At 50.7% G+C, this 25,891-nt stretch overlaps 1 protein-coding gene across 1 annotated transcript in view; it reads right to left on the reverse strand.

Annotated features, from left to right (window-relative positions):
• LOC143375246 (uncharacterized) overlaps nucleotides 1-24,934 on the reverse strand; it is a 49,638-nt gene extending 24,704 nt beyond the window's left edge. Inside the window, exon 1 of the mRNA XM_076824173.1 lies at nucleotides 24,005-24,934. The gene's annotated coding sequence lies outside the window, so the exon portion shown is untranslated. The remainder of the gene's footprint in view (nucleotides 1-24,004) is intronic.
• Between the last annotated feature and the right edge of the window lie 957 nt (nucleotides 24,935-25,891).

The following is a 25,891-nucleotide window of genomic DNA, read 5'->3' on the forward strand; positions in this document are numbered from 1 at the left end:
GCACCTATGATGCCACGCTTCCTCTCTCGCGCGGGGCGGACCAACGGTTCACTGCTCATTGAAACCGTAAAACGGCCGGTTTTTCTATTTCCCTTTTTTTTTTCCTTTTTGTCCGTCCGCGATGTCTGACTACGGACGCGCTCGTTCCCCTTTACTCCCTCATTGTCGTCGCGTTCACGGCTCGATGGGACGTGCGATTCGCGGCGTGGAAAAGAGAAACAGAAAAAGGCGGAAGTGGGGCGTAGAATGGAGAAGGGTACGGGGAACGTGGCGGACGTTTCCAAATCGATGCATAAAGGGGGACGACAGAGGCCCGGTCAGGGCAAAGAGAAACGGAGACGGCCGAACAAAGCGGGGGGCGCAACAAGGGGGGCGGGGACAGTAGTGAACTGGGATTGTTTCGTGCGCTGGGACTGTGTGTGAAATGGAAAATAGAAAAAAGGGGGGCGTCTATGAGCGGGAGGGTGGAGAGAAAGTTTCCAGCGCGGAACTCTCGACCGACTAACGACCATCGAAAAACCGTCCGCCTTTGAGTGGCACGAAGTGCATCGATCCCTCCTCCGTTGCGTTCGAATGAATAATGCGAGAATACCCTCTTCGAGACGGTTCCCTGAAATTATTCCCCGTTGTTTCATTATCGTTATGAGCGCCCGTAAAGTGGCTACTATTGGTGTTGGCTAGAACCGTGATTTGCGAACCACGAGTGATCCGATCACGTTCGTTCCCAATCACGGTGATTTTTCACAGTGATCCGTGATTTTCGTGATCGCTTCTGATTGGTGCAGAGCATAACTACTCTTCTGTGGTCTTTGCACGCGCCACATACCTAACCCCAATTTCTACTTTCTCTCGAAACATTCTCAAGTCCTCACTGTTCTTATAGAATCTCACAATCAGTTGTATATTTTGAATCAGTGCAATCGTTCTTGATCTATTTAAATTAACGAATATTTCTTCACTTTAGTTAAAAAGTATAATGTATATATGAATACTTTAGTGAATCAAATCAGTGCGTGCATACATTGACTATTTATGAATGTATATTATATATATATTCGCCCAATTAGCACGCTTTGACTGTAACACAAGCTATATTGAAGTATTTTATAAAAAATAATTCAATCGAGATCAAGAATTACGATCACAGTAAACAATTCACTCAAGTTAAAAAAATCACTGTGATAAATCACTGTTAGTGATTGTGCACTTCATTCCTACCTACTATGGCGAGTTACGTCAGCGCGTAACCACCCCGGAGCTAAAGAGAAATCGTCTCGATCCTGATCGCTCGAGAACGGTTGATAGGGATCATTGCTACTCGGATATTCACGAATATTCTTGGCGTTTTCTGACCCCTGAAACTGTCGAGTTTCCCGAAACTATGCGGTCGAAGGTTCGCGCGGAGGGAATCGCAAACTGTGACCACTGAAACTGCCCCCTCGAGTTCCGTCCACAGTGCGGCGATCGAAGGAGTGATTTTCCGTGGAGCATCGGGCACCGTGCTTCCCGCTCTTCAATCGCACGGCGCACAGGGCTCGACTTGTTCCTCGTTTTTTCGCCCACGAGCGAACAAGCAACGGGGAATAATATTTTCTCCGGGTAGCTATCAACAGGTTCGTGGGAGCTGCCGCGATCCGGCCCGAAACGGGGCTTCGGATATCATCACGTTAGCCTCCAAAACCGAGCGTGGCTTTTTCCTTCTCGATCGTGCCGATCAGTGGCTCCCCAGCCGGAATATTAACCCGCGATCCGAGCCCGCGGATCGGGGGCGCGTCTAAGGTAAACAAGATTACCGCGGTGGCGATTTATGCCGCGCGTAATTTAGCAAAACAAGGCCACATTGTTCGCGCTATAACGCCATGATAAATTAAAGCGTGGAAACACACGACAACGATTTAACGGCCGCGTATAGATCGATAGGCATTAGCCGCGAATTATTTATGCGGCGCACACAGTACGACCGTCAAATCCGAGTGGAAACTCGTTGTCCACCGGCGTCTCGGTTTCATAAATCTTTCGCGAGGAATGAAGAATTAAACCTGTTACTTTGGCGGATACTGGTATCGGTGTCTTTGCGTCCTCCGCGGGTGTGTTCCAAGGTGGGTTGACCGCGCTGTGCGTTCCCCAACTGTGCGGATCAGGCTCTATGACTCGAGACGACTCGATAACGATAAATGGTTTTCGAGCACCCCTGAAGCTCGAACGATCCTCGAAGCGCGCCGGTCGAGGTGAAGCACCGATGCAGCGGCAAGCCTTAATACGTTTTCTCAAATTCCTTCCTCGCGAGGAGTGCATAAAGCGGCTAAGTGAACGCTCGCTTTCCCAGGCGGAACTATAAATTCGCGCGGCCAATGGAAGCAAAACGGTGACGGTAAATGTGGGATAAAAGGAAGAAGTAGGCGAAGAGGGAACGGGGAACGGCGAGAAAAATGGGAGGGTGAGAATGAGCGTTTTTATCTGACACGTGCGAATAATATATTTAGATCCCCGGAAAACGAAGTAGCTTTATTGAAGTATATATTTTACAGCTGCCCGCTTGTTACGGGCCGCGCGTGTCAGCCTTGTAGCCCGGGAGCGCGTTTAATTTCCTGTGTACGATTAATCAAAATTCCCAACGAAAACGAGGGCCCAGGGCTTCCCTTTCCACGGCCGACGGTTTAATTATCAGGGGCACTCATTTTCCTGGTCGTCGCACCTCGCTGCAACAAAATAAGGGCCTCCAGCCGGCCGCCGACTACCTCCCTCCCCTATCTCCCTTTTCTGTTTTCCCACCCACCTCGGCACCCGCTGCATTGCGGATACACCGGCCGAATCGCGGCAGAAAAGTTCTCGCGGTGGACCCTTTAACACTCTCTCATTCTTTCACCGAGTCTCCGCCGCCCCCTCCTGGTCCTCGGTCCCTTTCTTCTGCCCGTCGCGCATTATTCGCGCTCGTAATTCCAAGACAAAGGCGGAAGGCGCTGCCTGGCCGCGGTGAAAGGGGCTGAAAGGCTCTCGAACCGGGGGCGGCACGGGACACCATGGAATAGTAATGACTCCCTCAGAGGCAGGCTGACCGAAAGAGAGACGGTCGATGGTAGATTCTAAAGTTGCGCGATAAGGAACGTTTGCTTCCTCGTTAGATGATCGATGGAGGCATCGGTACTGCGGTGGAGGGTGAGGGATGTCGCGGTGATACCAGTTCGAGAATTGTTTCTGTGACGAATGCGTAGTTAGAGCGAATTCGACGTCGTTGGGATACGAGATTGCTCTATAATTTCGACTATTTCCGCGCGATTAATGGAAACGATTTTTCGGATATCGAAACAATATCACGCGCGCATTGAAACACATAGAGGAGGGACACGTGTTTTGAATCGCGGTTCTCGATGTTCGGCTCGCCGCTATGCTAATAAATATTTAGCCACTGATTACGCGTTATACGGATCGTTGGCTGCATACATCGGTTCCAGATTTTCCATTAATTATTCCAAATTGTTGCTGCAAATACCGTACCAGTAGAGCGATGTCTCTGAAACTGCTCTAATTCGTTCTATCTACTAATGAAACTCGAGGTAGTGAAAGAACGTCGTTCCAATCTCGACGAAATAAAAGGTTCGAAACTTCAATCTCCTCTAGCATATTGCAGCAACTTGCTCGGGTTTCTCGAACGCAATCCGGTATTCTCTCCTATATTATCCATTAATTTCAACTCGTTCCGCGTGGCTGTATCCCACTTAAAGGCAAGGGAGATCGATGCAGGAAGAAGCATCGTTCTCTTCGAAAGAAAAAGTTTCGCAGCCTCCTCTGGCGGGCTCCACGACTATCGCATCTAGCTGCGAGGAGGCTCGAGTAAAGTATTTAAAGCGGATGGAAAATCGGGTCTTAACTTCATCAGGGGAGCCGTGTTTGCTTCTTTTCCCTTGCGGCGTGCTCGCAAAGGACGCGCGGCGGTACGCGGTTGCCGCCAGCCTTAAAGCTGGCTGTTTCGTAGAGGATCGCTTTTAAGCCGGCGAAGCACGGAAAATACTATTGTACGGCCGCGTAGAGGACGATATTTTAGGCGGGAAGCCCCTTTCCGCTCGTTTATCAGGACTGGATGACGCGGCGAACGCGAGGCGGGACAGCTAACCGCGTTCCCTTTGACGGGGGAACGGTGTGACCGCGCGAAAAACAAATTTAATCGCAGCATCAAAGCCCCCTTTGCCTTCCATCGACGTCCCTTCTCTTTTTCCCTCTTGTCTTCGAGCCCCGTTTATCCGGCGCGGTCGTAGGGAGCCGCGTCAGATTGAAATCTGCGCCGCCGATGTACAGATTAACGTCGATAAATTCACCGAAAACAATGGATTCTTCCGGCCTTATCAAAGTGACGGTGATTACGCCGCACTCTTTTTTTAATTTCCCATCGGGCTGGCAATTCGGCGCGGCGACAAAGGGCCGCCGCGGCACGTATTAAATCCCGTCGAATGGCCGCTGGCGTCGTCGGTGAACAAAGGAAACTACGGCCGCGACATTGGACACGAATATGTACACGATGATAGTGTAAATTGTCGCTTATTCAGAGTAGAGCTGATATTATCATTTAAACGCAGATAATTGTCTTCGTATTTTTAAAAAGCCTATAAAAATCGCAGGAGACACTTGGAGCATAAATAAATAATCATGATTCATCGGTAAATGGTCCCTTCTACTGTTCCTCATAAATCCTCCACGTTCTTATACGCTAAATCCATAGAATTTCAAGTTTCAATTGATTACCGCGGACAATGGTTCGTCCTGCGCGCCGGGTGGTCTGACTAGATACGGGTTGAATCTCCTTAGCGGTGAAACTTTCCTTCGGCGCAGCTTCGTCTCGGAATAAGACGCGATTTCGAGCAGCAGGAAGGCGTTGAAGTTTCAATCTGTACTGAAAACAGTAATTCCTTGCACGCACTGAGCGGGCTGGCTAGGCGCGGGATGAATCCCTTTAGAGGCAAGTCTTTCTAGCTGGGGAAGCCTGGTTTCCGAATGAAACGCTATTTCAGACGTGAAACGGGATGCAACAGAGTTCCTTTAGCTCTCTGTGCGCTTTATCCCAGCGGAACCGCCGACTGAACCCTCTGTGCCCGTCGATGCTTCGTTTCTCCGCGATCGTTCGCGACAAACGTCATCAGCGGTCGTTTCTTATCGGCGGGTTCGCGTGGTCTCACAGGGATAAAAGTCCGCGTCGGATAGTGTGTGGCGCGCGAGCTCACGAGCGAATTAAACACCACGAAATGTCTGTGCCGGGGTGGATGGGCCGAGGGAGGCACACGGCTGAAAGGAGTACAGGGGGCTGGAGAGGCTGGCTGCCTCGCGGTGCAGCTATTTTTTCTGCTAATGGCAGAGGGAGAGGCTCGCGAATCACGACGGTGGAGAGCGAAGGCAGAGAGAGTGTGCGTGCGCGGAGGAGAGAGACATGGGGCCGTGATTAAATAACGCCGCGGGGATGAGAAAAAAATGAGGATCGCTGGCGGGGTAGTTGGACTTGCCGGGGGAATCGGTGAATGATACCGGTCGAGGGCTCCGCGACCGGTAATTTTTAATCAGTAAAGCTGGCCCCGCGTGTTCAAATTTCGACGAGCCTCCTCGAAAAAGGCGCGGCTCCCCTGATAAACTCGCGCTGCCCGTATATCACCCGTCGTGCCTTTCAACCGGTCGCACCGATACACTCTGCGCCGGTGCGGCGGTTATAGAGCCATATTAACCAGCTGCACTTCCCGCGATACGTTCCCTCCGATTCGCAGAAATGCCACCGTTGCAAATTAATTATTTGTCACGGGTTTTGTTCGATATCGATCGGCTATAAGTAGCGGATTCATTCACGCGTCTGATCAGCGCCGACCTATATTTTCCCTCCCCCGAACTCGATTCAATTAATTGTTATTCCGTGGGACGGTGTTTGTGGCACCCACACCGCATATAACGCGAAAGGTCCCGCTGTTTTTGGCGATCTATTCTCGCCTAGAAACGGCGAACAATCGCGTTGCATAAATGGAAATAGCAATTACTTTGTCACGTAGTTCAGCAACGAGCTGCTCGCCAAAAACACAATGGATCCGCTGCAAATATACTTTCGAAGCATACCGAGTTGCAGAAATACAGAATGCACGTTTTCCTGGCTACAAACTTAAGCGTGCCTGGTTCCTTCAAGTTTCTTCGTTTCCCTGCAACAAGAACCAAGTTCGAAAAACAAGGAGCCGCGAGAAATCCGTGTATTATTCGGCGAAGGAACTCGGAAGGCTACCAAATGATCCACGACCGTTTTATAAAGACCAGGAACTACCTCGACTGAAAAGTTTCGTTCGAGTTGATGAAGACAATCGAGCCAGGGTAGCACAGAATTTCCTGTGCTGGTGATTTTCCAGGCGACGCATAGTGGTTCCAAAGTGCCTTTTTGTGGACAAAATTCCGTATCTCCGTCAATTCTCAACCGATTTTTGATTTTTTTTGCTCGTTTTGTCGGGAATTAAATTTTCTACAATATCAAATGGTAGTTTTCCAAAATTTTCTTTAGGGATTAAAAAAAAATCCTGAAATCTTGGTTCCGAAACAACGAGTTTATTAACCAGTTTTTTTCAATTAGTTAGTCTCCTTCCATATATTCTACATCTTCTTTATAATTAAACAAAAGATACTTTGCGTTTTTTGCAAGTGCAACAGACGGAGTTGGCCATTGGGAACTCAAAATAAAAGAAAACTACTTAGATAAGCAAAATCTTATCAAATTAACCCCAAAGATTGTTCTACTAAAGTTTTCATCCAACTTTGTCAGAAAAAAGATAGAAAAAAACATGTTTTGGTCGCAATTCAGGTATTTGATATTGTAGCAAATTTAATCCCCGACAAAACGAGCATAAAAATCAAAGTCGGTTGAGAATTGACGGAGGTACGGAATTTTGTCCACAAAAAGGCTTTTTGGAAGCACTGTGCGACGCTCGGTAGTTTGCAAATTAACGCGATTCCACGCGTGTTCGCGAGTAACTGCCGCCAACCAACGCACGCTGAAGTGCTTAAGCTCCGCGGCTGGGGGCTTTGGCGGAGGAGGCGGATTCCCCGCATATGCCTTGAGACGGAAGTTGGATTCGGAGGCGTCGCGCGCGGCCTGATCTCGGCCTCTCATTTTCATTGGAAATGAGGCTTCGTTTGCCTCGCGGAGGCATCCCGGCTTCGGTTTTTCCCCCTTCACGCGCTTCCAGCGGCTGCCGCGGCGGAATAATTTGGAAAACTCGGCAAACAGCCGCGCTAAATTCCCTCGACAACTCCCGGCGGTGGAAGCAGACGCGCATCTCGCCGAGCAAAAACTTGCTTGAGAATGTAGTAGCTTCGAGGAAGTGTTTCTTGCCACGACTACCCGAGGAATCTTTCTCGACGCGAAGATGCTCCGCGGGATAATAGCGTTTCGCCTAACGTCCCCTAGAGTAATCGCCGATATCGCGCGGAGGATGAGTACTGGCCGAGAAGCTACGGCGGCGCGTGTAATCGCTCGCTCGAAATTGCTGCGCGATAATGGGGCAGAGCTAGCAAGTTTGTCGGGAGTGACGAAAAAATTCCGGCGAAACCGCGACGAGGTGCTCGGGGTGGTAGTTCCGAGAGGCGAGTGAAAGTAATGAATAATTTCTCTCGGGCGGCGTATGAATAAACAGCGGCGTCCGTGGAGCGAATTAAAAGGCGGGATATACCCGCGCGAAGGGAAAAAGGAGGCGGACTAAAATATTAAACGAACTTTTGCCTCGATGAAAATGCCACCGTGCGAAAGCTCATCGCCGCCGGTCGGGGAGAAGGTTGGGGCTGAGAAGAGGAGGCAAGTGGAATGCATTTACCGAGAGGAAATATTTCGAAGCAATCGTGTTTCACGGTTGGCAAGATTTCCCTGTGGTGACTTCGGAATTGCTTGACGGAGCCACGCATCTTCGATTCGGCCCTGTTCCCGCTGCCAATATTGGCTTGCACTGGCTTGCCAATACTATTTGCGCGGCCCGTAGGCGCCTCCCCTTTATACCGCGCTCGTCTCTTTATAGAGACAAAGGGCTGCTCGTATTTTCCAGCGGCGTGTCCTTTTTTTTTTCCTTTCGCCCTCCTCGCGGTTCATCCGCGGGATTACGCTCGTCAGCCACCGAGCAGGGGAATCGTCGCGGGCAACGAGAAACGTCTCTGGATTCTGTGCTCCTGTATATTTTCGTTTCGAATTGAAACCCGTTGGCGATCCGGATTTCGGGCCGCTTTTAATCAGCGTACAGTTTCGCGCTTTCGACCGGGGTCGCGTCGACGCGAGTGCTTCGTTTAAATTGCATTTTATTCCCCACCCTCGAACCGTGCCTTGCCGCGGATTTCCTCGCCACTTTCGACAGGGAAAATTGCGGGTACAGATAATTCGAGGTTGCGGGAGCGGAATAGAGGAGTTTCGAGCTCGTGTCCCTCGAGAATGCGGAACGTTGCAAGGAATCTTTGTTGCGTGCGTTTGATTCACTCTGTCACGGCGAGTCCATCAGATTCCAGGGAGAATACCTGCACGGTAGGGCGTTCATTCCACGCATTTTGCTGCTGCAAAGAATCACTTCTCCCTCAGCTGCGGAGCAATTCCGCCCGCGCGACGTCGTTTCGTTCCACTGTTATACCGCGGAATCGACGTGATCCCATTGCGCGAGCGGACGCGAGCTCTCAGAAGCTTTATGCTTGCGAGTTCGGTGGCTGTGCCGAGTCGCGACGGGGCGCTTTATGATTCGGTGTTACTCATAATCCAAGTGGCGACCGCGGGGCTGGCAATTACCTCCGGCCCATTAAAGGGGGTGTTTTCGACGCAGCGGGACAAACGGTTCCCGATCGTGCCCGATAATGGAGGAAACGAGTACCTGGCTGGGTAATTCCAGAACACCCTGGTTACGATCCTTTCTCCATCGTCGCATTAATCCGCGAAAATAATTTAAATACTGCTTTCACGATCTGCCCGTACCGTAATTGCGTTTTATCGCGGGGGCGACCTCACCCGATCACCCCTCTATGAACCGCGGTGTCAACGCGATAGAGTAATTTCATTCAACTATTTATCGAGTGACGCGACCTGGTGTATTGTTTCGTAATATCGCATTCAGTGGCAATCGAAGCTATTGAGTGCCATAATGCTCGTTGCCGCGTGGATATTAAAAGTCGCTGCTTCGAGTATAGTGTAATACCGGTGTTCAAATTATACCGGTATCCAAGTTATACCGGTATGAAGTCCCTGGTCCGTAATACCGGTATCCAAACTATACCGAAATCAAGTCCCTGGTGTAATATCGGTATCCAAATCATACCGGTATTAAGTCCCTGCTAAAAACTAAAAAATAACTCTTTTCTTGTACTACAATTTCGATGGTGATATGTCACTTTAAGTAAAATCGTGGCGCAGAATATTTCATGGCAGGATACGAATCAATTTAATACAGCATCAAGCGTCGCAATGAATTTGTTGTGAGATATCCGAGATAAATGAGTGCATTTTTAAAATAAAATCATGTAACATAACATTTTTTTAATATACTTTTTTTATTATTTACTTTTTAGTGTCTAAGTTGGATTTGTGGTTATTAATTAGTTAAACCTCTCGCGGTTATTTGTTCACAATTTGGTATTGTCATCCAAACTACGTACGCCTGCAAAGTTTCAAGACAATTGGATAGTTCGAAGTGGGTTAGAATTAAGTTGCTAGATTCGAACGAAACATACAAGAAAGAGAGGATCGAAACTGATTGAAATCATTTAAAAAGACTATCGCTCGCCGATAAGAGAGTATCGCTACCCAATCTCACGCGTCAGGGAGTCCACGATGAACCGCGGAAAGTTTCGACCTTTCTTAAGGAAATCCGCCCGGCGTATGCATAGTTTGCAAGTCTTCATTGGTTCGAGCAAATTTTCGAAACAATGCACGCGTTGGAAGTTTATGGCGAGGTGCGCGGACGGCGCGAGTAGTAGTAGTCAGTACCTAGTCGGCCTTGCGCTCACAGCGACGCTACGTTTCATCGCGATTCTTTAACGCTTCCCGCTAACCCAAACAATTCTACATTCCCTCCACTTTTTCATGCACGAATGGTTGAAAATATCCAGCAAGTCGTCCGCCGCTGAACCCGCTCCAAAATTCCGCGAGAAATCTCTTCTCTAGTTAGAAATACAAATGAAATTGTTCCGGAATTCCAGCGCCATTTCTACGATCCCGATCACAATATAATTCCCCTCCGTTGCTCTTCGTTCTTCCTCGTCGGTTTAAAAAAGTCATCCACGAAAGGAGACTCAAGCCTCGTCGAATGAAATTCCCCGATCGCTTCAAGTACTATCCGAAAGATTGAAGGGGGTGAAATCGCGATTCACACCCGAGTAAATCTTCATGTTAGGAGAGACGGGTTGGCGAGGAATCGTCCACTTTCCTCGGCCACCTTTGTCGGTCGTTCGCGCGGAAAAATCGCCGCCGCTCAGGGCACAACACTAACGAGGAACAAAGCGTCTCAGCGTCCAAGTCTCACCCCCGCGACGTATCCATCAAAGACGGCTCGCGGCCAAGTAAAATGCCTTCCCCCATTATTCTTGATCTTGTTCTTTCCCTCAGTGGTATGTCTTCTTCTCTCCTGTAGCCCCTCCCTCCCTCTACACTCGTTCCTTTCCCAGCAGGATATGGAGCGTCGGGTCAAGGGTCGCGGCGGATTTCTTTGGGTTATTTATTCGACCGCGGTTGGAGACGTTCCCAGAATTCCGTGGCGAGCGCCCGCCATACGAAGCAGGTATTGGCTCGAACGGCGGTGAATGAGCGGGGAGAAAGAAAGCGCGTAACGAGCGTCCAGGCTTCCCTTAAGTTAATACCGTTTAACGAGTTCCTCGCGCCGGTATAAACAGCCTCGGCCTTCTCATCTCTCTCCCCCCCATCGCGTAATCCCCTCTCACAGGGGCGGGAAAAAAGACGAAGAGTCCGGATTTAATAATTTTTATCGCGAACAGCGGTGGGTCTCGTTAGAAAGTTGCCAGGGAAATTTTTATCGCGGCCCCCGCGAGTGTGTATACCGTTCGGTGGAGCGGAATTAAGGCGAAGGTTAGAAAAAGTTGCGCCGCGAGATCCCTCTCGAAACTTCTTCCTGCTCTTCTTCCGCGCGGTCGCGGTTAAGTCGTCCACGGGCGGCGGTCCCTTTTTCCTCATAAATTAAGGCTGGAAACCGGGCGGATGATGAAGGGTGTTTCCACGAGCTGGCTGAATAAAAATTGAGATTTATCGGACGAGTGTGCCAGTGTGTGGCCGGCTTTGAAGATAGCGGCGCGGACACGGAATACGTAAAGGCATCTCGCGTGTGGAGAGTAAAGGGATACCTGGGACACGTTTTCGGATAATATTGAAATATGTCTGATCCGGTGTCCTTCGAGACTGGAGAGATCAAAGAGGTGGCCAGGGGGTGGGTATCGAGTGTAGCTCTATCAAATCCCTCAGTACACATACCATAGGTACTTCAAATATTTCTTACGCCACTCTCTAAGCAGTTTTGAAAATATCCTGCCCCGCAAAATTTCCTCCAAACCCAAAGGCACCCCTTCACTCCCACTGTTCCCTATCGCTCAGAGCCCCTTCTGTACTCTACGCGAGTGGCAAGTTCGCGAGGGATCCTCTTAAGAGGTCGCGCGGACACGGCCGATATTAAAATATGTCTCGCGTGCGACCTGTTTCAAGTGCGACGGGGGTGGAAGAAGGACTTAGGGTAAGTGGAGGGTGCAGGGCGAGGGGCAGGGAGCAGCTAGGGTGAAGTTTTAAGTAAAAGCTGAACAGGGTCGCGCGGAGGGCGCGGAAAAGTTGCCGGGAGGTCCTGCAGGAGTTTTCGCGGTGGCAAAAATATGTGGTTTCCGTCGCGGCTGGAACACGTCGACCTTATCAAATATGGATGCTCACGGGTCGTATGGGCTTCGCGCGGGGTAGGAGTGGAAAAAGAGGGTTGGGGGAGAAGACGAGACGTGACGTGCTGTTTCCTTCCGAAGCTCGTAATTTTCGTCGCGACCAACGACGCCGGGTAGTTTGGACGCTGCTAGATTCTATCGCGTTTATTACTGGCCCGCTTTTCTTCCCATCCGCTCGCGCTGGATTCCGCCGTTCGACGGAGGGCGAGCGGAGAATCCCCGATAAGGCTGCTTACATTTTCCCTGGGCGGTGTCAGCCGAACCCCTGGGGAAACGCTCGTTTTAAAGATTTCTAGGACACGTCCGCTGGTTCGGAGATCGACCCGCCGATAATTAGCCGGGGTTGTTTGCGGGAATTCATTGTTCCTCGTGTTTCCGCGTTCCGCTACTGTGAATATTGCAGTAGTTGCTGTGCAGCTGGATTTCGTAGGAAGGAAATGTGCTTTGCTAATGGTAACTGCGATGTAACAGCTCTGGAACCTACTATTGGTAGGTAGTAGGTAGTCCCTGACTTTGACTCTCGTAAAAACTCTATCCAACTTCTTCGGGATTCTAACGTTTGCTCGAGAAACTATGTCCGCTAGGATCCATTTACTACGCTTGCACCTAAATAACCATCTCGTTCATTTAGGTACGCACACGTTATTCGGAGCATCTATTTTCTCTAATTTGCTTTTTCCTGGCGGCAGCTTGCCCCATCACTCGAGAAGTTGTTTCCCATGGTAATACAAACGATACTGCCCTCTGTTTAAAATACTAAACTGTCGTTGACACGAAATAACGAATGAACGAGTTTCGAAAGTTCTCCAAGCAAACTTCCCAATGCTCTCCCGTTGTCGTTATTACTGTTCCTAATTGTCGCCCGTTTGTATTCATATTTCCGCCGCCACTTTCCATCCGCTTAACAAGTTCGGCCCTTGTGCTAATCATTTCGAGGTGAGCCGCGACGACGAAAGAGTTTGCGGCAGCACCGATACCATGCAATTGCACGTTTCGTTATTCCGAAATCTGTTCGGGGAAACAAGGAGCACGCTCCGCGGTATTCCTATTCGTAGACTCACCCTCGGATTCGCTTAAAATTCATGGAAAAAGGACGGAGCCATATGCGAAGGACCTGCACAGACTTCGAATCCTAAGTCAACAATCCTGCAGATATCAGTTTTTAACCTCCTTTCCTGCCTCTCTGCAATATAAAGCGTATTTGCCTGCCTTACTTCGAACCCTTCCGCTAAATAAACTCGCGGCCGCGATAAGTTATTCCTGGCAGGGAACGGACCCCCGCGATATTTCCCGCGAATTTCGCGGCGCCGCCGCGAAACTCCACGATTTCCACGGCGAAGGAGATCGATGCAAGTGGGTTAAAGACTAATGGGAAGCGATTCGGTGTTGCGCTCGTAGCCGCCCCGATGGTCGAGGCGTTAACGTGACGGCGGGGCAACGGGGCTGGGGAAACGGTGGAACGTTCGTAGTATAAATAAGAGCGGCGTCGGGACGCGAAGAAATGCGAGGCTCTTATTGCCAATAATGCAGTAACAGACGTATTTCCGAACGGGGTCGGAAAGAAAGAGGGTAGATCCAGGGCCCCATAGTCACGAACACGCGTTACAATACCGTGATTTCCGGCGAACGGGACCTACTTCCAGCTTAACGCGATTCCGCAAAATCAATTACCACGAGCTCCCATAATATACGACCAAAGTTTCCTGGTCCAAAAGTCTTCCTCCCCTTCTTCCTCCCTTCCACCATCTCTCTATTACCCCGTTGGCCCGTTGCCCCCTCCACCGTCCTTGTCAGGCGGCATCCACCGAACTTGTCTCACCCTCTCCCGACAAATCTGCGCCCCCGTAACTCGCGAAATTATAGCGCCTCGTCGCGAATTCGTGCCGCGAAACACCCTTGGAAATGGCTGTCGCGTAAACCTCCACGAATAATCTGTAACTCCGGGCTTGTGTCTCCTCTTCAACTCCCGACCACCCCTCTCTGTTTCCCCGTTATCGTTGCACGCCACAGTTTCGCGAACGGTCCCTTTATCTGCCCGCTGATTGCTCGCGCGAGCCTCGGCCGAGGACACTTCCCGTTCACCCGTGTGGAACGCTATGCACGAGCATCGACCGTCCGTGTCTCCGCGGAGTTTCCTTTCTTAATTCGAGCGATTTTATCTCCGGGCCATCGCCGCAGATTGGTCTGTAACAGCTTTCCTACTCGTTTAAGCTTCTTTACGCGGGGCGTCGGCGCGAGATGAGAATCTGTCTCGAAAGTTTGCAGGGGTTCGTCAGCGTTGTATCACCTGGGCGTTTAATTGGTCAAAGCGCAAAGCCAGGAGCGGCGGACGGCCCGGGAGTTAATTTCAAAGTCCGCGAAGTTTCGGTAAGTTTAAAGTCCGATTAATTCTGCTTAAATGTCGCGACAAAGGGTAATTCCAGACCCGGTGTTAATCTTGTTTGAGTATATAAACTACGATTCCGCCTCCCGCGGCGTTCTTGGCGCGGCACGAGCACAGTTAACACTTCCAATTTTCGACCGAGCTTGGTTAATTAATCGGCAAATATGCGCGTACCTTTGACGAAACTTTTGGTCCTAATAAAACACCACGGAGGTGACGGTACCTTCTACCTGCGTATACTTTGAAATTTTCTTAATCGTGAATTTGCAAGACCGAAATAGTTGGATCGATATCGGTGGCTCGAGGTATGCTGATTTGTTCGAGGACTCCTATTTCTCACGGACTCGTATTTTATTCAGTGTAAGCCTGCGGGCCATCCCGACGGCTCCAGGCTTTTGCACGATACTGTACCGCGGCTGGAATGACCGGTTGCTCGTCCCAAACGAGGTGTATAACCAAACCGACACCCTCGATTCTGGCACGAAGTAGTTTAACGAGAGCCAACCCCCGTTTAATTAATCCGAGAAATTGGATTAACGGCACCGACGGCTCGGCCACTTTGCTCGATGCCGGATGGAACAGCCGAACGGTCGCTGGATATCGGAAAAATAATGAAAATCTTCGTTCGTCCGGCGACAGGGAGGGGTGGCCGGTGACGAGGCCGTCCGCCACGCTCGTGTGTGTACACGTTCCACGTAACGTCCAATAATTCCCTTAGATTTCGTTAGAAAGATTTCTCCTCGGTGCATTCAGAGCCCAATGGACTCGAGGATGGAATCGATTCCTCCTCCGGAAAAATAATCTCCCCGAAGAATGGGAGCCCGTCGGTCTTCCGACCGATTCTTTCGCCGCTCTTCTGATCGGTAATTTTCGACTGGGTACGTTCCGAGGAACGGGCACAGGTTCATTCGAACTCTGATCGGTGCTTCTGCGGTAGGATCCCTCCATCCTGTTCTCCTGTGATATAGCACGAAATGGAATTCCTTTTTCTTCCCCGGAAGCGAGGGGCAAAAGGATTGCTGTCTTGTGTCGACGCTACTGTTCGCTGGATATCGCGAATCTCGCCTTATCACGACCTTTTTGCAAGGTCCACGCAAGGTCGTATTACAGTTTGCAACGCGAGTATTAGAAGGTTGTTGGATTCCTCTATTGTAAGTCGACGGTGGAAATTCGGTTCGCGGATCATAGTTTGTTAGAGAAGCAGGGGGATAGAGGTAGCCAGTTTAACGACGTGAAATATCGCAAAAGGAGTTAGACTCCCTTCGATGAGGACACATTTGTCCGATCCTTGGAGACAATTGCCGAGAGGTTCGAACAGTGGAGGCGGCACGGAGGAGTCGAATTAAATCAAACGTATGGTAAGAAACGAGTCCCCAGGGGGTAGCGAAGGTTCGATTCGCTAGTTCCTTGCCGATAATTCGATCTAAGGGGGGTGGTATCGGGCCGAGGAAGTAAGATGAAGAAAGTCCGATAATTCGAACGCTGAGGTCTCCGAGAAGGAAGTCGACAGAGGACCACGTTCTCGGTGCATTTCATTGCTCGAAGGGTTCTCCTCTCCCTCCTTTCTTCCCAGTCGGTATTTGGAACAAGTTGTTCGACGGAAGGCAAAGTCTATTTGGGTATAGGGTGCACTTTGCTCTGCGACGGGGAATTAAAGTGGACGATGCAAAGGACCGGGGCAGCGGCACAAAGGGGGTCGATTACAGAGGCGATCTTTCACGAAAGGAAACCAACCCGTTTTCGACCCTTCGTGTTTTCTTTTGCACGCTCATTCGATATTCGCGGATCAATTAGACGATAGGGCGAGCGATACGGGCATAAAAGCGAAGGGACCTCGAGTGGAGACGTTCGATAGGGGCCGGCTTCGCGTCGCGATGAATTTATACGCGCCCTCGTCGAACGGGTGCTGAATATGAAACGCGACCACGGGTCACGGGTCATCTATGAGTCGGCTGAAATAAAGATAATAGTAATCGCGTCTTTATTATACGCTGGGTTGAAAGATACGTACACACGGGCGAGCCAGGAGAGGTGCACGGTATTCCGCGGAGACCGCGCTATAAATTCAACTTCTCCCGACAATAACAAAGTTCGTACGGCAAGAGGATACATGGAAATCTCGAGTAAGGAGGGCTGAAATATCGTTAAGGGTTTAACACGCGAATACCGAAGAAGCGTATGCGGGTAAAAAGTTACTGCAATAAATAGTAAAGTAGGAGAAGGAATTGCGAATTTACAGGGCTGCGTGGGAGCCTCGAATGAACGCCTTAAAGATTCAGCGCACTGGCAAGGAGTGGTAAAGAAATCGTAAGAAATAGTGGAGCAGGTGAGGGGAGGGAATCGGTGGAAGGGAAGTAGAAAAGATGACGGCGTAGGATGACGTGCTCGAGTTGCTGATTAGAGAAATCTTGAACGATGAAGGTCCAAGGACAGAGTCTCGCGGGCGACGGTGGAATAAAGGTCGAGAAGTCTCCCTGGGAATGTAGCGAAAGAAGCTCGAAGAGGATAATTTAAAACGGAGCCACGCGAGGGACGGGGGTGGGTGGAGTTGATAGGATTGAGGATCCACGCCGTTTCTTCGCCTTTCAATTGCGGAGGAATTGCGCTTTCCTCCTTTTATCAGCGTTAAAGGGCGAGAACGCTGACGGGGGACGGTTAACGGTACAGTGAGAGTCTTGGGGGTGAGAGGGCAAACATTAGTTTATCATTATTGGAACGAGTCGCATCGGGGAACGATTTATGTGATATGTTTGGAAACTTTGGGTCTCGAGCCACGGAACTCTACGTGATTCTCGTCGTTACCGTTTAGAGCACGCAAGATCCTTATTTCAGTGTGTGCTTATTTCTTCCTCCTTTAAATGAAACAGAACTTCTGAGCAAAGTCCAGATTCTGTGGCAACAGCTTCAGGTTGGACTGGATTTCACAAATACACGTAATTCACGCTGAGACGAGGCTAACCGCCTTGGAAACTCACTGACGTCAACAAGTATATTTGCATATTTAACAAAGCACCCTTCGCGCGGATACAGGCTCCAGTGATGAATCCTCCGCGGTGAATTTGATCGCATTTATCTCGCGGGGAAGTCCACTGGCGAGGATGAAATTGAATTCGAAATTGCGGAGGGCGCGAGTGTCGATGCAGGAAGGGTGGAGGGAAACGGTGGAGAGGTCAGTCGTGGAATCGCGGGGGTATATTTATTTTTAATTTCCACGCATAATGGTGCCTCGACTGTGATGGCACACATACCTCGTGCAGACGAACGATATTCCTCGAGCTCTTCGAGGTTCACGAAATCGTAAAACCGAATTTAATATCAGAAACTGGCTGCAGCTAGTCACGAGCAGAAGTAGCGAGCAAGTTCCGGAGCAATAATTTAAATGGACGAACGGCGACAAGGAGGGCAGGGGTTGAAAGGAATGGGTCGATAGGATCCAAGTCAAAAAGTAATTCTACGATTCGTTTCATTTCGTTTCATTTGGTCGCGAGGGGGGACAGCAGGTTCCCGTTTCCCTGTCATTCTTCTCCGCCATTCTTCCCGCTTGCTCGAGCTAGAGCAGAGAGCCTTACGGTACTCGACTTGCCGCGAGTTCTTTCGATCCGAGTCATTAAAAGAGGAAGATAGGAGAGGCTAGAGGGATGAGGTGACAAGGGAAGATAGGTCAACTGCAGGCGAGAAAATGACTCGCGGGAACGAGCACGGACGACAAGTGCGTTGTCGTATCTTGGATTCCTTTTAATTACTGCCACACCGGATATTCGTATCGCTCGCTGGGCTCCCGTCTTTGTTCCGCCTGCGCTTGTACGCGCGACGGCGGCTGAGAATACGAAGCCTCGAAGGAGGCTGTTCGAACAATGCCGGGGTCTCTCGGTTCAGGATAAATCGCGGGGAAAATCGCGTGGAAATCGCGGTAACTGCGCACCTCGAATTTTACGCCGCCCAGCTTGATCTTGACATTACGTAAAATTTCGCGTTTCTTCGCCCGTCTGAATCTCATTTCCGCGCGGCTCCGTGGCGGGAACGGCGTGTATCGTGTGTATCGAGTCGGTGGGCTCTTTTCTTTCTCACTCCTACTTTCCCCGCCTGGGCGGAACTAATTACCGGCCCGTCTCGCGCTAGCTGGTGCAAAGTCAGTTTCAGCTTGCGCCGCGACGTTTACCTTTATCGACGGACCGCCGAGCACTCTTTTTTCGTTTTCTTCGCGCGGCACGTTAAAAGGACCGAGGCCAGCCGGCCGCGAGAAATTATCGACTTTAACCAACGAAACGCGCTGACCCGGCCTCAAACGCGAAACTGTGAAGGGAATTCGAATCGGTAGGGTGGGCGGTGTTCGGGGAAATTTATGGGGTGCTGCAGCCAAAAGTCGTTTCACTTTAACTGCGACGCGTATTTCGGGTTTGCGCGAAATGAGGCCGCTGCAAGTAGTATAGGTTCGGCATTGGTCAGAACGAGGGATAATGCTGTTTCCTTGAAGACGTATTAGATCAGGCAGCCTCTCTATCGAGGATATATTCTTCCTCTGGGTTATTCAACGCACGGGAACGATGATCCCTTCTGATAATTTAGAATCTTCATTCCCTTCGCATATAAAACTTCTGCCCTTCCGAACAGAATTCTGCATTCAGAAGTCTCTACCCTCTCCACTCCGTATTAAAATTCTCGCTGTTCTGCCGACGCGAATGTATCCTTCCCGAGTGTAAAAGTAACACGTATTTATAGGGTAGTTCGCGAAGCTCTAGAAAAATTTCTGGATCGTTTTCTATCCCGTAGGAAAATTTCACGGAGCGCCATATCCGATCGAGATAATAAAAAATTTCACGTTCCTTCGGTGAAACGAAAGTCGGCAGCCCCCAAACGAGTTATGGTCAGCCGTAAATAATATATGTATCCTGCCACGGGGATGAGAGAACTTTTTATTCCTTCCGAGCGGCTAGACGCATTTTCGCCGGCGTAGGCCTCTCCAGAGGAAGGTTCTTCCCGCTGGAAACGCGAAAACTTTCCCAGGGACTCGTCCGTACACAAGAGCATCTGGAACGCAGATTTATCTCTCATACGGGGATGATATACAGGGTGAGCCGCGTGAGTGTCGCCCCGAAAAATTTCCAAACCTCCCCTTGCGCCCGTGAAATATTCTTCTGGGTGAAAGTCTGCCTATTTGTCAGCGCGCGGAGCTCAGAGACGCCAGAATTCCCATTGCCGCCATCCTTCCTAACGGTTTAAGAGCTATTCTAATCCTACCTCTTCAATTGCTTCGTTTCCGAATGCCCCTGCGCAAGCCGCGGGAGGTCCTTCCGTCGCCAAAAGAGGTAAACGCGCAATCACGCGTACCAGGAAGCAATCAAGCTTTTTCTAAAGAGAAAGCATAGCTGCAGAATTCCACGGCGACGAGCCGTACACCCTCAAAGGAACAAAACTTGACGTTCAGAGTTGCGAGAGTGAGTTACGCGGCGCAGGCCCAAACCAAGACGCCTTTCCACGGCTGTCTGGAAGAGTAATGAAACTTTTTACGTTCTCATAAGCTTCTTATGAATGTTTCACCGTCTCCGCCTAGCAGCCAGAGTCCCTCCCCTACACATTTCCGCAGTTAAGGAATCATTTCCGCGAGGGAGTATCGTTTTCTTCAATCTGCTATTACGAACCCCGGGGGTTGCAGATGTAAGATAAACAACAACCGCGCTGATTGCGGCCTCTTCACTCGTATCAACTGCGCGCGAAAAGCTCAGAGTCCATAAAGCACAGGGATTGGCATCCAGGGGTGAAATCGGCCCACATCCTTTCCAATTCGTCGAGTAATTTCAATCCACGACGATGAAAAGTATCCCGTACGGCTCGGAAAACAGCCAAACCAGCCGAGAGGCACGTCGTCTTCCACCACCGTCCTGTTTGATCGACACTGCTTGCACTCGTGCTCCTTGTTTTAACGCGGCGGCCACCCTCACCCTCGCCCTCGACCGCCGGCAAATATGTATAGGTTGACAGGGCGAGGGGTGGTGGTGGTTGGGGGAGGGACGAGCGCAAACATACATACACCGCGCGCAGCAGCCCACGAGCCTCGGAAAATCGTAGGCGGGTTTACGAAAGTAGGCTGGAGGCTTAAACGCGGCTCAGGCAACTGTATCAACCGCTGGAATCGTGTGTGGCTTCGCGGCAGAGCAAGGATAGAGAGGCACGACGGGTTCGTCAAGGGGTCGAGGAAGGTGAGGGCGGGAGGGCGGGTTGCTTTTGGTGAACTGAAAATCGGGGGTAATCCGGCCCACGGACGGACCGGCGGGGAAGTTTTCTAATTTGAATGTTTGATGTCGGATCGCCTTTTGTTTCCGACCTGGGCCACGGCGGCAGCGAGAAGAAATAAGAGCAGTTACAACCCCCTCCTCGTCCGCCCCTCAACCCCTAGACCTGCCATCCCCCTTCCACCCCCGCGGCTTTCCTTTCTACCTTATCCATTGTTTCCCACCTGATTCTCTCTGCTACCATTTGTGACCTCCTCCCACTCGTCCGGTAGCGATGGGATCGAGCCTCCCGCGGCCTCTCGCGATGGGACGTGGTTCAACTGTTGCCCGACTAGTTACAGGGTAATCGAAAGTCGGCGAAAAGGAGCTCCGAGTTTCGAGGAGTCCAAGAAGGATGCTTTTCTGACCATTCCCGTGTTAATACTACTTCGAGCTAGACCTCGAAGGATTAACCCTCTAGTGCATACGCCTGCCTAAGCACGGTGCGAAAATTATTTGTGAAAGTAAAAAAATCAAATCAAATACTTCCCGACACCGTACAGCTAAAAAAAAATTATTGGCAAGTAGTTTGTGTAGTGATCTATCGAATTAAAGTTAGAGTTAAACAGTTCCCGTTACTTCACCATACCCTTCGGGCACCACGTAACTCCAATTGACAAATCCACGATCGTCAGATGGTGGTGGCTGATTTCTCCTCGATCGCTGCTCGCGAAAATGAACTCACCGGCCAATATATCTGATACCGACCTTAGGCCAGCTCGCGATGGCTTCTCGCGCTTCTTCTGTGCTTTGTTAAATTTCACAATGCACAGTAAAATAATTCTCTATTATATCATAAATTTATATATTTTTTGAACATTTTTTTTATAGTTTTTCATTAAAATTAAAGTATTTATTTTATAAAAAAACACCCACTTGTTTAGAACTTTGACAGACAGAATTAAAAATCTATGCACTAGAGGGTTAAACAAGCTTGATAAGTAGGAGCTTGTGCAGTGGGAGACGCGGGTCGATGAGATTTAGACGTCGAATCTGAATTTGCACTACCCACCCAAGTTGATCCCATCGCTACCCCCGTCACTTCGCCACCTTTCCTGCCCCTCGTCTGCCACTCTTATCCTAGTCTAGATTTCATTTTAACCTCCTCGAAGCTTCCCCTAAGCCACGAGGACCTACGGGGAGTCACTAACTCGACCCCGAATGACGAGATCGAGCAGGCCAAAGGCGAACGACCGCCAAAAATTACGACTCTCCGATAGCGCGATCCTTGACGCTCGTTTCGCTCGCTCGTAATGCGAATCAGCGAGCTTCCTCACCCCCCGAGGCCACCGAAATTTCTCCGCTGGCGGGTAAACGGGCTCTCCAGCGAGCCGCGTATTTTTATCATCGCGCGATAAAGCCAATTAACTCGGTGTAAATGCTAATACGGGGCAACGAGCGGGTCCACGGGGCGGCGTGCCTGGATCCTGTTACGACCGCCTCTAAAATCATCGTAAAGGTTATTTCAGGGCTGTATCCTTCCCCTCGTAGCCGGTGCACTGGGTTCCTTTGCTAGATTTCGCTCGCACGTAGCAGCGGCCGCGTAAAATCCGCGAGTCAGCCGCGAGTAACTCGACCTCTCGTCCTGTCTTCGGCCATTTAAATGTTAATGCCTCCTCTGCGGAAGCGTGCACGGTCCAGGCGGCAGACAGCGGTGAGCAGGATCGCAGAAATTTGTCACCCACGCGAAAGGGAAGTTGGTCGTCTCGGGAGAGATAGGTCCGTGGCGATCGACGGTAAAGCTCCTCCGCTCCGTATCGCTGAGCAGCGAAAGGAAACACGGGGACGGGCGAGTTTTTCCTGCTTCGACGGGATTCGTCTTACAGAAATGTGCACTTTAGAACGTTGATAAAAACCGAGCTGACTATCCTCCTCCCGCTCCCTGCTTGAAACCTACTTCCGCCGCCTTCGCCGCCCTTCTTGCTTCCTAGCTTCTGCTCGCGACACTCCTCTCCATTTCGTATCGGATCGCCTGTCTGGATTTCGACGTCCACCGTCATCCCACTACGCTCTACCCCTTCCTCTTTCATATAAATGGTAATGTTACACGGGGGAGGGATAAAATTCCGTTCGAAGACGTCGTCCTAGAATCGCGAATCTCCAAGGAGCATCGAGGAAGAATCGTTAGTACCCTGCGCTGTCCTTTCCTAGCCACCGCACAGTCCGCGAGCTTCTAACGACACCGTGCTATTATTATTTAACTATCGATCTGGGGCGGAGTTCGATGACACTCTTATCGGTGAAACCGCGCGACACCTTGCCGCGAACATCGTCGCACCGCGGTTACGAACATCCCTTTCCCAAGAATCGGTCGTGTTATCGAGAAAGTTTGCGTTCCGGAGTACGGATGCAACAGCAGGCACACGTACCCGAGGATCACTTTTATCTGTCGATGTACCCTCCGTCTCGGCCTGACCTAGCCATCCCATCTGTTCAGTCGGGTTTTCAATTCCTATTTTCTAGAAGCTTTCCCCCCGCTCTGATAAGACCGAGGGGTTTCGATATCGCGCAGTTTCCATCGGGATTGTTTCCCCTTTAAAGTTCCTCCGAGACTTAAACGAAACGGTGCAGCGGAGGCTTCCAGCTCATCGGAGATAGAGTATCTTAACGCGGGCCCCTGAAACTGGTCGCCGCGGAGAATTTCGAAAAAGTTGGATGGTCCTCGGCGACGTCCCAGGAAAATGATAGGTCGTCGGTGGGATCGCGAGGCAAGCTGGGGAAAAATGAGGCAGGGTTGCGGTACGGTTAAACGCGGCCAAGTTTGTCGAGAACGAGAGGAGACTTTTGCGGCGCGTTTCAGCGAGAAGTCCTCGTTAAGCACGAACCAGCCCGCTAGAGGATGCGCGCGGCAGTGCTGTGCCAAAGTCACGTTGGATTTCGCGCCAAATGCGGTGCTAACCGAAGGGAACGGTGCACGCTCGAATGATTCCTTATCGGGCATTCAAAGAGGCGGCCAAGTGCCGCGGAAGGGCGGGAGGGAACGGCGGGAGAATGGTCGGGGGTGTGAGTGTTACGGTTCGAGCGGAAGGAAAATTGCGAAGCGGAGGCGCGACGATGCCTAGGGTCGGAAAATTCATCGAATTTCCCCGGAGGATCGGTCGAGCCAGTTTAGCGGATGGGCTCCATCTCAATTTTCGGTTCGGGAGGATTTCTTTTCCTTCGCTGAGCCGGCTCCGCAAATGAAATCGACTCGGTAAGAGGCGACGGGGACCGATCCTGATCATCTCCTGTCCCCTATCTCTCGATTAGTCCTGCGAAAACCCTGAATTGTGGCGCCTAACGGTGTCTACCCTCGAGTGCCAAAGTGGCAATCGTTCTGGGGATGAACAAGGGGTGCGGGGAGGTTTCGGGGAGAGAGAATAAATTGTTCGATAAACGTGTCTCGCGGTGTAATTGGAGGTAGCAAAGCTGGGCAACTAGAAGTTACGGGATTGCTCGGCGTGTTACTCACTTGGAATATCCCAAACGCTGTTCCGAGGTGTTCATTTGTCCGCGCGACCGTCGTCACGATCATTACTCTCTCCAGGCTCTCTCTTTCTCCCTGCTGCCACCGTTCCCTCACCCCCTGGTCGCTCGGATGTATCCTCTCGCCCTCCGCCCGCCTATCCCTCAGTCCACGGTACCCTTTCGGCCGCAAACACCGTGTACCAGCCGCTCGTAAGCACCGACGGTAAAGAACCGCGCGGGACAACGTATCACGGCGACGGCCTATGCCTCGTCGTGCATTTACCGTGCACACACACACAAGCCCGTTCAGTCGGTGCACCACAAACCGTAGGCAACAGCATCCGCGTGCAAGCAGCGTGAACGAGGCTCAAATGGCTGGCGTAACGTGTCCAGGTGACCTGGTCGAGGAACGAGAGCTCATCATACCCGTCAGCATCGACGCGGATCGATCCTCCTCGATCAATGCCCTCGATCTCAGGGGGTGCAATTCTCGGGATCTCTCGATGACGTTTCCATCCGCCAATCGTCGCGTTTCCCTTGAAATTCCATCTGTACTCGGCACGGAGTCGGAGTGGGTCAGCGGGAATCAGCTGCTGCTAGGTCGCAGGTGATACCAAGTTCAAATCGGTCTCGGTTGCGTCGATGACAATCCAGCCTGCTCCGCGATGGTTCCCCTCTTCCGCGCGGCAGGGAACCACAGGACCTTCGGTGGAATATCGAGGGGGTGGTTGTCGGAGCGGTGCGCAGCGGGTCCTCCGAAAAAAAAAAAACACGCACAGGCGGTTTTTCGGTGGTAGCACACTGGTCTGCGTCCGCGCAGACACGCAACCGCGACTACGTGTCCTCGACTGGAGGCGCCTGCGGTCCAGGCTGCCACGCAGTGTACTGAGCCGTGCCGGCTGCCCGGGAGAACCCGTGGGCGAACGAAGCTCCCCGAAAATCTGCGAAGATCCTCGACTCGATACGCTCTCTCTTCGGGGTCGCGCACCACTCGCGAAGAGACGCTGGATTCCCGAGGCTGCCATCGGTACGGACCCGTTCTTCCTCTGCGCGAGGGTGGTCTCTCGCGAAAAAGTGTATTCATAGCCCTGGCTCGATAGATCGATGCATGAAATTGAAACTGCCAATCGATTCCGCGGGATGTTATCTTCTGCTCGATGCTTTGGGAAGTCGCGCTCCCCGATGGACCCTTTCTGTTACACTGCCTATATTTACGTGCTCAGGCAGGTATTCCCAATAGTTACTCGGTACGGCAATCCCCCGCTTCTCCATGTCTCGGCGCAAATAATGTCTGATGGGTTCGCTCTGGGATTAAAGCAGCCCTCGTTATTTCCAATGCGACATCCGCGAACGTACTTGCGCGTCTGGCTCCGCACCACCGGTGTATGGCTAAACGCGAGTCAACACTGGATGCAGTCGACGAAATCTCTTCGGCTAACACGGCCATGCATCTCCCTGACTTTTAGTTCATCCCTATCCCCGGGCTTCGAGGTCTGTCGCAGGACATAACAGTCATAATCATTCAGTTCTCTAACAAGGAGAGCATTTCAGGTGTCCGCCTCCGATCATTTTGATTTTTGGATATGTTATAGAGGACCGAAAAAAAAGAAATACGTGTTTTTTTATTTTTCCCCGGTTTCATATTTGGGGACTGAAAACTGCGTTCAAAGTTAGGGTTGAAAAATCATTTCTGTGGAATATCTCGAGAACTATTAGAGATAGGGGAATAGCGTCAATGGACGAATTTTGTGTCTTTGGTGGTTGTTTTGTGTCTGGAAGTAATATCTAGTATACAAAAGGAAATTATATGTTTTGTTTAGAATTTCATTTCTAGATAACTTGAGAACTACATTTCCCTGTAGGAGGACACCTTGCTATAAGTAAACTTCAA

The sequence above is a fragment of the Andrena cerasifolii genome, chromosome 12 (assembly GCF_050908995.1).
Source record: "Andrena cerasifolii isolate SP2316 chromosome 12, iyAndCera1_principal, whole genome shotgun sequence".
Lineage (NCBI taxonomy): Eukaryota > Metazoa > Arthropoda > Insecta > Hymenoptera > Andrenidae > Andrena > Andrena cerasifolii.